Source organism: Myotis myotis, unplaced genomic scaffold (genome assembly GCF_014108235.1).
Source record: "Myotis myotis isolate mMyoMyo1 unplaced genomic scaffold, mMyoMyo1.p scaffold_m19_p_3, whole genome shotgun sequence".
NCBI lineage: Eukaryota > Metazoa > Chordata > Mammalia > Chiroptera > Vespertilionidae > Myotis > Myotis myotis.
Genome location: NW_023416335.1, coordinates 147,112,657 through 147,126,007, shown reverse-complemented (window position 1 = coordinate 147,126,007; position 13,351 = coordinate 147,112,657). Strand labels below are relative to the sequence as shown.

The window sequence follows — 13,351 nt, the reverse complement described above, 5'->3', positions numbered from 1 at the left end:
ACAGCTATGTTTATCTGCCATCAATGTTAATTTCAGAACATTTTCATCTCCTTAAAATAAACCAGATACCCTTTAGCTGTCACCCATCTCTCCTCTTACCCCTTTCCCAGGCCAGCTTTAGGCAACCACTAATCTACTTCTGTTCTCTCTATATTGCCTTGGTCCGGACATTTTGTGTGAATGGAATCGTATAACATGTGGTCCTTGTGGCTGACCTCTCTCACTTAGCATAATGTTTCAAGATTCACCCTTGTATCAGTACTTGCATTGGTTAGCACATGGACTGATCAGCACATTTGTGTCTTCTCTCTCTTTTACTTGGTTAGCCTAGCAGAGGTTCATCAATTTTGTTGGTCTTTTCAAAGAACCAGGTTTTTGTTTCATTGATTTACTCTATATTTTCCTGTTTTCAATTTCACTGATTTCTGCTTGAATTTGTATTATTTCCTTTCCTCTGCTTACTTTATGATTAAAATGTTCTTCTTTCTCTAATTCGCTAAGGTACAAACTTAGATTTTTGAAAAATTTTGGATCTTCTCTACTAATATATGTATTTGACGCTATAAATTTCTCTCCAAGCCCTTCTTGCTACATCCCATAAATTTTGATAAGCTGTATTTTTAAATTTTTCTTTAAAAATTTTTTGGCCTTAATCCTCACCCAAGGATGTTTTTTAATTTTGATTTTAGAGGAAAAAAAAGGGGGGGAGAGAGGAAGGGAGAAAGAGAGACAGAGATAGAGAAACATCAATGCAAGGGAGAAACATTGTACGTGCCCTGACCAGGGATTGAACCTACAATCTTGGTGTATTCAGATGATGCTCTAACCAACTGAGCTACCTGCCAGGGCTCGTTAGGAGCTATCTTGATTTGTAAGCAAGGGGACTCACTTTTTCAAAAAAAATTATCTATTGTTTATAATTTTGCAACATCTGTGTTCTTTTTTTAAGGTCATACAACAAAATAAACAAACAAACAAACAAACAAACAAATAAAACAAAACAAAAGTAAAAACAATCTTGAGTTCTAAGCAACCTACAATGCATACAGGAGAAAATGTAAAGATGATAGGTACATTTTCATCCCACCTTATTGTTATCTTTTTCTTAAAATGACAGATTGTCCAGTTCATCTGTGGACACCTGGCAATTATATAATCCTCATTTGCCTGTGTTTTCCACACCTGCTTCAAATTGTCAAAATAATTCTATTGAAAGATTTTCCCATAAAAGGGAAGAGAAGGAAGAGGGTTTTACTTTCAGGAAAGTTTAACAAACATAGAAGTCTTTTCAGTATATCTGGCAAAACTATTTGTCATAAATAAATTATGTTCATAGTAGTTTTCTAACTCTTTATTTTGAAATAATTATAAATTCATAGAAGTTCACGGAAAATGTACAAAGGACTCCTGTGAACTCTTCCTTCAGTGTCCTCCAATGTTAATATCTTGCACAACTAGAGTACAGCACCCAAGTCAAGAAATTGATATTGATACAATCTATAGAGCTTATTTTAATTTCATCAGTTACGCGTGTGTGTGTGTGTGTGTGTGTGTGCGCGTGTGCGTGTGTGAGTGTGTGAGTATGTGTGTCCCTGTGCTATTTTTTCATATGTGGAATCTTGGATAATCACCACCACAATCAAGATGTTTAACTGTACCCATCACCACAAGACTCCTTTCTGCCACCACTTTATAGCCACAACCATCTTCTCCCTCCATCCCTAACCCTAACCCCTGACAACCAATACTTTATTCTCCACCTCTATTACTATGTTATTAGAGGCCTGGTGCACGAAATTCATGCACGGGTACGGTCCCTAGGCCTGGCCAGCGATCAGGGCTGATCAGGGCCTTCTGGCTGCCATCCGGGGCCTTCCTTCATTTCGTGCAACCCTCTCCTGGTCAGCACACATCATAGCGAGCGATCAAACTCCCGGTCTTCTGGTTGAACTCCTGAGGGGACACTTTGCACATTAGCCTTTTATATATATAGATTTCACAAATGTTAAATAAGTGGAATCATTCAGCGTGTATACTTTTGAAACTGGCTTTTTTCATTTGGCATACTTTCTTTAAGGTTCTGGCAAGATGTGTGTATCAACAGTTTGTTCCTTTTTCATTGCTGAGTAGTATCCTGTGGTATGGGCATACCATGGTTTGTTTAACCTCAGTCACCCATTAAAAGAAATCTGAACAGTTTACAGTTTGTGGCTATTAAGAATAAAGCTGCTATAAACATTCATGTATAAGTTCTTATGTGGAAATAAGACATTTCTCTGGGATAAATACCCAAGTGTGGATTGCTGAGTTGTATGATTAGTCCACTTTTAATTTTGAAAAAAATTGCTGGGCTGTTTTCCAGAGAGACTGTAATATCTTACATTTCTATCAGCAATGCACGAGTGACCCATTTTCCCTGCATCCTTGCCAGCATTTGGTGTTATTGCTATTTTTAATTTTTGCCATTCTCATATGTGTGTGATGATATCTCATCATAATTTTAATGTGCATTTCTCTAATGACTAACAATGTTCAAAATCCTTTCATGTGTTTATTTACCACCAGTATATCCTCTTTGGTGAAATTGTGTCTTTCCTGTGTCATGTACAGTTTTCTAACTAGATTATCTTTTGATGTTGAGTATGGAAGGTTATTTATATACTAGAGGCCCAGTGCATGAAAATTCATGCACTGGAGGCGGGGGGAGTCCCTCAGCCCAGCCTGCCCCATCTCACAGTCTGGGAGCCCTCAGGGGTGGGAGTGAACCCAGCAATCAGGGGAAGGCAACGCCCCATCACACCTCTGCTGCTGCCACTGCCGGCAGCGCAAGCCTCGGCCCTGGGCGGCTGGGCAGCCACCATCTGAGGCTTGCCTATGCCTCGGGCCGGCCCTGGGCGGCTGGGGGGCTCAGGGGGCTGCGTGTCTACTGAGGCAGGCATACAGAGTCCCCAGCGGGGCTGAGGGAACTGGGCACCACCATCTTGTGGCTATGGGCACTGCCATCTTTGAGGGCGGGGCAGTCAATTAGCATATTTTCTCCTTATTGGCTGTGGGTGCCGCCATCTTTGCAATGCCATGAGGGTCAATTAGCATATTCCCGTTTTATTAGATAGGATTCTAGATAAATGTTTTTTTAAAATATGTTTTTTTTGATTTCAGAGAGAGGAAAAGAAAGAGAGATGTTTGAGAGTGAGAGAGTGATGGAAATACTGATAAGAGAGAAACATCAATCAGTTTTCTCCCACATGTGCCCCGACTGGGGATCAAACCCAAAATCTGGGTTTGTGCTCTAACCAGGAATCATACTAACATTCTGATGCATGGGACGATGCATCAACAAGTGAGCCACACTACTGGGCTAGATGAAGGCTTTTGTCTGATAAGTGATTTGAAAGTACTCTCTCCTAATCTCTAATTTGTCTTCTTTTTTTAGTCCTCACTCAAGGACATGTTTTTATTTATTTGACAGAGGGAGGGAGGGAGGGAGGGAGGGAGGGAGGGAGGGAGAGAGAGAGAGAGAGAGAGAGAGAAAGAAAGGAAGAGAGAGAGTGAGAGAGAGAAACATCAATTGGTTGGTTGCCTCCTATTTGAACCCTGACCAAGGATCAAACCCAAAACCTGGGTATGAGCCCTGACCGGAAATCAAACCCACCACCTGTTTGTGTACAGGAAGAATGTGTTTGGGACAAAACTCCAACCGAGCCACACTGGCCAGGACTCTAATTTGTCTTTTCATCCTTTGAATAGGGCCTTTTGCAGAACAAACATTTTTTATTTTAATGTGGCCCTAATTTATAAGAGAGAAAATTAGATAAGTTTATCTAATTTTCTCTCTTATAAATTTTATCTAATTTTCTCTCTTATAAATTAGGCTTTTGGTGTGAAGTCTAAGAACTCTTTACCTAGTCCGAGGTCTCAAAGATTCTCTCCTGTGTTCTTTTCTACAAGTTTTACACTTAAGTTTGTGATCCATTTTTAGTGTTTTATTTCTCTCTCTTTTTTTTTTTTTTGCATAAAGTGTGAGGTTTAGGTTGAGGTTTTTTTGTTGTTTTTGTTTGTTTGTTTGTTTGTTTTTGCCAACTATTCCAGCACCACCGCTTGAAAAGGCTATTCCTCCTCCATTGAATTACTTTTGCACTTTTGTCAAAAATTACTGGGCATATTTGTAGGTCTATTTCTGGGCTCTCTATTTCATTCCATTGATCTATGTGTCCTTTCTCTCATTCAATACATTACTATCGATTATTGTGATCAATACTTTTCTTTATTTTATTTTTTCCCATCACCATTTATTCCCCCCGTACCCTTCTTCTGCCTGTGATCAGTTTTTAATATTGGTCTTTCCAATTGGTATCTTTTTTTTGTTTATTTTTTTCCTCAAAAACTTCTAAAATTAACTAATAATTAGATGCCATGAAGGTAACTAATTCTCTGATTTCTCTCATTCTTATTCTAGTAGGAGACTGAGTCAACTGTGATAAAATCTCATCTTATCTTGTCCATCTGGATTCGCAGTTTATCCAGACAATCAAGAGGGTTCTTCTTGTAAGTGCTAATGGCATGTGATGTGTTAACAGTCTGGGATTTTTCTCAAGTCCACTGACTTCATAGAATCATGAGATCATTCACAGAGCACTTAGGATCATCTGTAGCACAATGTAAGTGCTCAATCTATATCAGTTGACTTGTGCTGGTTGCTTTATAATAACTTGTTTTTGTTACTTAGAGAGGAGAATGAACTGGGGAGGGAAAGAGGAGAAATTCTCATCTCTTGACTATTAAAATTTGCCAGAATCTTAACAAAGCTGCAAAGTAAACATTAGTGCATTACTCTCATTTTAGAGAGGAGGGCGCTGAGCTTCTTGGAGAGTGAATAACTGGCCAGGGTTCTAGAGATTAGTGCCATTTCTTTTATTTGGGGAAGGGTGTGTGGAGAGGTGATTTAGGCAAGTAAGTATGAGGCACCTACAGCCAAGTTTATATCGTTCCCAGGAACTGTGGACTCTGATGGGGCTAATTCATCCATGCTTAACTTTTTTATGGGTAGAATGAGATTATAAAGGAGAAATATTTAACCATGTGTCCTTCCTGCTCTGCCACTCAGAGGTGCTTTTCCAGTTAAGGTCCCTCTTGGTCATGTTAACGGAAAATCCTGTTCTCTCTTCTATAAGTCCGGCTTTCTTTGAAGTTCAAAGGGTCCAAGGATACTCACTCGGTCCAGAGTACCTGTCCTGTTTACTCTCACTTCATCCTAGTCTGGACAGTCAGACAACTCAGGAAAAGGAGCTGTTTGTCTTAGCCCAGTGGTTCTCAACCTTCCTAATGCCACGGCCCTTTAATACAGTTCCTCATGTTGTGGTGACCCCCAACCATAAAATTATTTTTGTTGCTACTTCATAACTGTAATTTTGCTACTGTTATGAATCGTAATGTAAATATCTGATATGCAGGATGTATTTTCATTGTTACAAATTGAACATAATTAAAGCATAGTGATTAATCACAAAAATAATATATAATTATATATGTGTTTTCGGATGGTCTTAGGCGACCCCTGTGAAAGGGTTGTTCGACCCCCAAAGGGGTCGCGACCCACAGGTTGAGAACCGCTGTCTTAGCCGCTGGCACAGTTGCTGAGCCTCAGTTCCTCTTAAGGAGAGGCCAATAGACTGTCCCTTCCACCAACCTGGAGGCAGTTGCTGAGGCTCGTGGAGGCCCAGTCGGGAGAACAGGTTTTCTGTCTGTCTCCTCCGTCACCAGGGTGCGGATGCTGGTGACTCATGGCTGACCTCTCTTGGGGCTTCGGACTGGGGCTCCCTCTCTTTTAGCCCCAGAACATGTCTTTCCCCCAACAGTGCTGGCTCCTTCCAGCCTGCTCTTTTTTGCAATATATTTTTATTATTGATTTCAGAGAGGCAGGGAGAGGGAGAGAGCTATAAACATCAATGATGGGAGAGAATCACTGAGGTGGAGCCAGCAACATGAGCATATGCCCTGACTGGGAATCGAACCAAGACCTCCTGGTTCATAGACCGATGCTCAACCACTGAGCCACACCAGTCGGGCTCCAGCCTACTCTGATTTCCTAGTCTTGCCCCTCACCCTCCACCGAGTTTAGAAGGGCCCCTTCTTAACGAGGCTCTCAGACTTACTCAGGCAGGAAGCATCAAAATGTGACTGTGACCCAGCCAGCGTGGCTCAGTGGTTGAGCGTCGGCCTATGAACCAGGGTGTCAGGGTTCGATTCCCAGTCAGGGGTACATGCCTGGGTTGTGGGCTCGGTCCCCAGTGGGTGGGTGTGCAGGAGGCAGCTGATCAATGATTCTTTCTCATCATTGATATTTCTACTTCTCTCTCTCCCTCTCCCTTCCTCTCTGAAATTAATAACAATATGTTTTTTTTAAATGTGGCTGTGATAGAAAGAGGCCAAGGCCTAAATCACCAAGAGGAAATAAAAAGAAATGGAATCATTTTTCAGAAGCTGCTGAGGTGAGAGTGGGGTTGGCCAGGACGGGAGGGACTATGAAAGTGACCAGCACTCGCAAGACCAGTAGTAATATGCCCCAAACTAGGATAATGTAATTGTCATGCTTTCTCCTTTCTGTATTTTATGCCAGTTTGACATCTTGGGGCCCTGCTGGCGGAGGAGAGAGTGTTCCTCCTGGGGCTAGGTAATACTTGGAGACGGGCGAAAATAACATGCCTGTTATATGCAAGCCGACCAATCCAGAGCCCGGACTCCCAGCCACCTCCTTCATCTAACTCACATACCAAGCCAATATCTTTCCTGCCCTAAGTCACCACAGGGCCAGGCACCAAACACCTGGAGACCACCCCGATGGCCCAGAGCCCACTGAAATTATTCAAAGGAGCCTATCCACCCTTTTTCCCCCTGGAAATCACAATGAAGTCTGGGGTCCATGCTTCCCTCACTTCTGCCTCCTGACTCCCCTACGTGGCCCTACATGGTGTGATGGGCTCGTCCTCTTCAGAACTCCAACAATACAATCTTCTTTCTATGACATTAGCTTCTCTGTGTCGTCATGCAGTCACCTCCGTAGATTAAAACCACCGGGTACAACCAAGAGAGATGGCGCTTTTCATAAGTCATGCCACTGAACTCCCATCTTCAGGAAACGGCTCAGTGGAGCCAAGACCCTTCACAAAATCCCACAGTTTTAATAGAGAGCCAGAAAAAAGCCTCAAAATTTTCCAACTTCAAAGCCCAGCTTTTTAAAAATATAACCTGACCCCGAGTCCCTTGACCCTATCTTGACCTTCTCAGTTTTCACTCTGGAACAGTAGTTCTCAACCTTCCTATTGCCGCGACCCTTTAATACAGTTCCTCATGTTGTGGTGACCACCAATTTCATTGTTACAAATTGAACATAATTAAAGCATAGTGATTAATCACAAAAACAATATGCAATTATGTATGTGTTTTCCAATGGTTGTAGGCGACCCCTGTGAAAGGGTCATTCGACCCCCAAAGGGATCGCGGCCCACAGGTTGAGAACCGCTGCTCTAGAAAGATTGCTCTCTGTTATAATTAATTTGGGCTCCTGCAATGGACTGAATTGTGTCTTCCCCAAATCCACATGTTGGAGTCAGTGTGACTGTATTTGGAGATTGGGCCTTAAGGAGGTGGTAGAGGTTAACTAAGATCTTAAGGGTGCCGTCCTGATCCAGTAAAATGGGTTTCCCCTCCAGAAGAGTAGCAGACATCAGCCCTTCCTGTGCCACGGGAGGGCACATGTAAGCCAGGAAGAGACCCCTCCCCAGACCCTGACCATGCTGACATCCTGAGCATGGCATTCCCACCCAAAGAACTGTAAGAAACTAATCTTTCGTTCAGGCCATTCAGTGTATGGTATTTTGTTACCCCAGCGCGAGCTAAGCGGCTCCTACCTCATGTTTTCACCTTGGCAATCACTTCTCCTCTCTGAACTTCCGTTACCAACTTAACGGTCAGTGGTTTTATCTGTAAAGCCACAATTCTCAAATCAAGAACAGATCTCAGTTCTGCTTCTGATGTTGTTGCAGAAAGCCACAAAAGACGATCTCATGGTAAATCAGACACCATTTTAGAGGGCTGAAGACACAAGGAAACATGGAAAGCAGAGAAATGCAAGGAACTCCACAAAGTGGTGAGCTTTCTAGGAGAGGAGAGACCACAGCTGCTCTCGTCACTGGAGCAACAGCAAGAAGAACCCACCAAAGACGGTGTAAGAAAAACTGGCTAAATCTGAGCCAACATTTAATGGCCACATGTGGGCCAGAGTGACAGACTAAAATTCCAAGGACTTTCAGCCACAGAGCACGTCTGCACCTGTCCGCCACTCTCTCCGGTGGGCCTTGCTGAGGGGTAGCAGCGGAGAGCTGGGAGGAAAGAAGGCATGGCCTCTGAAGCATCCAGGACCTTCACAGAGAGAAGGCCGCTGTCCTGCGAAGGCCAGAGGGTGGGCAGCAAGGCTGACAGAGATCTCCAGGCACAGAAGGAGGCCACACTGGAGAACAAAGAAAACTCCCCAGAAACCAAATAACCCGGCAGCTTCTCCGTAAAGCAGAGAGCCCCACACAGTTCCGAAAACTGGTGACATGGCCGTGAAGCCCCGGTGGGTCTCTAGGGTCTTGTGGGTTCTCAGGTGAGGATTAACGAAAATAAAATAAGATAAAATTTAAAAAATAAATAAAATAACAAATTGATAACTTGGACTTCATCAAAATTAAAAACTGCTATTCTTCAGAAGATGTTAGAAGACAAGCCACAGATCAAAGAGTAGAAGGCAATATTTACAAAGCAAATATGTGATAAAGGACTTGTATCTATTCTAGAGAATATAAAGAACTCTTAAAACTGAGCAATAAGAAAGCAAACAGCCTATTTTTTAAAATGGGCAAAGATTTCAGCAAACACTACGAAAGAACAAACACAAATGGCAAATGAGCACAAAAAGAAAGGTGCAACATCACCCATCATTAGGGAAATGCAAATTAGAAGCAAAATGAAGTACCACTATGTACCTATTAGAATGGCTAAAATTTAAAAGACAGACCGTACCACCCAGGTGTTGCCAAGAATTGTGGTACAACTGGAAGTGTCATACGCTGGCGGTGGGAACCTAAAATGGAAAAACTGCTGTGGAAAACAGTTTGACAGTTTCTGAAGAAGTTAAACATGCATTTATCATGTGATCTAGGCATTCTAGCCCTAGGTATTTACCCAAGAGAAAGAAAGCATGTGTCTATACAAACACTTCGACACAAGTGTTCGCATCAGCTTTATTTGTTATAGCCCCAAACTGGAAGCAACCCAAATATCCATCAACAGGTGAGTGGATATAACAAATTGTGGCAAAGCTATACAATGGAACAGTGCTCAGCAATAAAAATAATAGGCTGCTGACACATGCAAAGATATGGATGAGTCTCAAAATAATTATGCTGAGTTAAAGAAGAAGCTAGCCAACAAAGAGTAGATACTGTGTGATTCCATTTATGTAAACCTCCAGAACATGCAAACTCACAGTGACAGAAACCAAACCAGTGGTTGTTTGGAAATAGGAAGGTGAGGATGCGGGGAGGGAGAGATTACAAAGGGGCACAGGAAACTTTGGGAGATGATGGATATGTTCACTGACTTGGCGGTGAATGTCCCAGGGGTGTATACATATGTCAGTCAATTTGTACTCTTTAAGTATGTGAAGTTTATTTTATGCATATTCTAGCTCAAGAAAGGTGTTTTTGAAAAACAATGAGATACCACTTCCTACCCTAGGCCACAATGAAAAGTTCTGCTAGTACCAAGAGTGTGGAGAAGTGGAAACTTTTATCATTGCTGGTGGAGTCTAGTTATGCACAACTATTTTGGAAAACGAACAGAATTTAACAAAGCTAGACAAACACTTACCCTATGTGACCCAACAACTCCATTTCTTGGATAATACTCAAGAGAGGAGAGTGCATATGTTTACCAAAAACATGTGCAAGAATGTTCATAACAACTTGACTCATATTTACAAAAATGGAAAAATTCATCAATAATAGAATGGATAAATTGTGGTATATTTATACGAAGTACTACTACACAGAAAAAATAAACTATTATTACAAAGTGGAAACACATAAATAAATCTCAAAGACATAATATGGTATGAGATGAGCCACACATGAAGAAAAATATGCCCTTTGATTACCTTTTTATGAAGCCCAGAACAGGAAAAACTCATGGTAATACAGATTAAAAGTGTGGCTGCCTTGGGAGAAATGTTGAGTGGAAAGAGGCATAGTGAACTTTCTGGGGTGCTGGATATATTCTGTATGTCTATCTCTGTGTTGACTACAGAGAAATAAGTAAAAATTTCTTCAGTCAGAAACTTAAAATTTGTTTTATTGAGGTGACTCAGCACTTTTTCCGCAGGAAAAATTAAGTTATACATCCATGAAAAGTAAAACAGCAACAAATAAACAGATATTCAAATTCCATGGTTTGAAGAGGGAGAGACTGGTAAAGAGAAAGAAAGATGTGAAAAACATAATTTCAAGAAATCAGGCAGTGGAAACTTCATTCACCAAGAATTTCTAATCACACATAGGTGGTTGCATTGGCTGGATCTTGGGGATTCTTTTTTATTTTTATTTATTTTTTTAAGTACAACTTCCATTTATTTTCTCCCCAGAGAACTTTTCTTCACTCCTTAGGGACTTGGCTCCTTGCATGGGCTTTGGTGGAGGTCGTGGGGCAGCACCCGCAGGTCTAAATCGGGGTGGGGGTGTTCGTCCTTCCAGGCTTCAAGAAAATGATCCCTGACCACCTTGCTGTGAATGGTGCAGCTCGCACAGTAATGCAGCTTCACTTACAGCTTGGGAAGCACATAGGCGTCGAAGACACTCGCTCTGGAGGTGTCCCTAAGCGCTGCGGCCTCCACTATGTTTTGAATGACAAACTTCTTAATGGCCTTGTCCTTGGGCATGCACTGGGCGCAGTTGGTGCAACAAATAGGCTGCACATGCCTCGGCCTTTTTTGGCACAACTGTTATTCCTTCTTTTCTTGGCCATCTTGGAAACAAGGACCTGAGAGAGCTTATTATTTTTTTGATTGATTGATTGATTTTTTTTAGAGAGAGAGAGAGATCTATTTGTTGTTCCACTTATTTGTGCATCCATTGGTTGATTCTTGTATATGCCCTGACCAGAGATCAACAAGTTATTCTTAAAGACCTATATACAGATGCAACCTTGGTGTATCCGGACGATGCTCTAACCAAACGAGCTACCCGGCCAGGGCTCTCAGGGATTCTTCATTGGTCTGACTTCTCCCTTCCCTAATCCTGGTTGTCTACTAGTATATTTATTTCAAGGGATATGATGGAATTTTTAAAATTGGAATTTCAATTTATTGTTGTAAATGTTAGAGAAATCAAACTATGACATTAATGCCTCACTTTCCTATTACTGCTCCATCCCAAACCCTTTTTTCTGAGCTGGGGGATCTCAGGATCCATCTGTCTACATGGCATACTTATCTGGGATCTCAAGCACAACATATTCCAAATTGGACTTATCATCTATCTCCTACCTACCCTACCCTCCTCCAGGTTTACCCACCATCCTGTATTCCTCAGAATTGGCCCATCAGAAACCCCCAAATCAAGCTAGCTGTTTCCCTCTACCTTATATCTCCCCATCCAAGCAATAGAAAATTCTGCTGATTCCGATCCCTTCGTATCTTTTATCTCCTCTTGTGCGTCCTGCATTCTTCTAGCTCAGCCTTTTCATCATTTATCTTGTAGATTGTAATGGCAGTTTCTTAAAGCATGGTTTGTAGTCCACAGTACTCCTAAGTGACCATGAAATTATAAAAAATGAAAGCTCATTTTCCTTTTTAAGGACTACTGACGTACAATACCATATATTTTCATTTGCATATGCAACCAAGATTTAATTATTAACCACATAAGTGAGTTGCTAAGGATTGCTGAAAGTTTGCATTAATAAATTAAGATTAGACAATAATAGGGTTTACTGGTTAAACTCCATTCTACAAAGAAATCTGGCTGAATGCAATGTTACTGTACATAAGTCGTTGGAATTACCCTAATCTTCAGAAAGGATGCCTGTTATCAGTGTCATGAGTTTCAGTTCCTGCTTTTCATTGCTTTTTAATTCTAACTTCCCATAAATGTAGATTTGTACCACAGTGCTCGAGGTTTATAGTTATTCTTAAGGATCTATATACATTTTGATTTAAATAGTAACCACACACAATTCTAATGCTAAAGTAGACGTATATAAAATCCCACCAAATTTTGGTTTAAGAAAATGATGTTTCATTGGAATGACTCAGCACTTTTTCTTCAGGAACGCGACAAAGGCAGGATAAAGGTAGTTATGGGATCATTTCTTACCCCCACAAGGTGGACCACAATCAAAAGAGTTAGAAGATCACTTCTTTACTATCATCTTGCCTTTCATTCTTCCTTCTTTCTGCGCGCGTGTGTGTGCGCACACACACACACACACACACACACACACACACACAGAGTCACTTGAGACTGTACTACCAAAGGGTGGGTGAACTTTTTTACACAAAAATATAAAAATATTATTGTGTTATTCCTCTTGCTGAGACTATTCCAGAGTTCCTACATTGCCTTCAGCATTTATTATTAACATATTTTACGTACTTTGCCTTTTAAGAACAAGTGAATAATAAATGAAGCTTTTGACCTCCTTCACAGAAAAACATCCATGTGCACCTATACACAATATAATTTTACATAATTCAGAGGTTTTGCAACACTCCTAAAGCCCATCCATAGATCTAAGGATTCCTCACTCATATAATTTTAAAAAGTGAATCTTAGCCCTAGCCAGTTTGGCTCAGTGGATAGAGTGTCGGCCCACGGACTGAAGGATCTTGGGTTTGATTCCAGTCAAGGGAACATACTTCGGTTGCAGCTCGATCCCCGGCACATGTGGGAGGCAACCAAATAATGTGTCTCTCTCACAGCGATGTCTCTCTCTCTCTGTCTCTCCCCCTCCCTTCCACTCTCTCTAAAAATCAATGGGAAAATATCCTTGGATTAACAAAAGTAAGATAATAATAATAAAATAAATAAATAAAAAGTGAATCTCCTTTGAATAGCATAAAAGATCTTTCGCCTACTTAGCCAAACTCTTAATTCCCACTCCCTACTTTGAATTTTCAGAACACACCATGTTCTCTCTTATTCCTCCTTTTTAAAATTTTATAATAGTTTGAGATTTACATAAAATTGCAAAGATAGTATAGATAGTTTCTGTACACTCATACCCACTTTCCCCTATTATTAACATCTTACATCAGTAT

At 41.1% G+C, this 13,351-nt stretch overlaps 1 pseudogene; it reads right to left on the bottom strand.

Annotated features, from left to right (window-relative positions):
• Positions 1-7,908: 7,908 nt before the first annotated feature.
• Positions 7,909-11,058, bottom strand: LOC118650616 (annotated as a pseudogene).
• Positions 11,059-13,351: the final 2,293 nt, after the last annotated feature.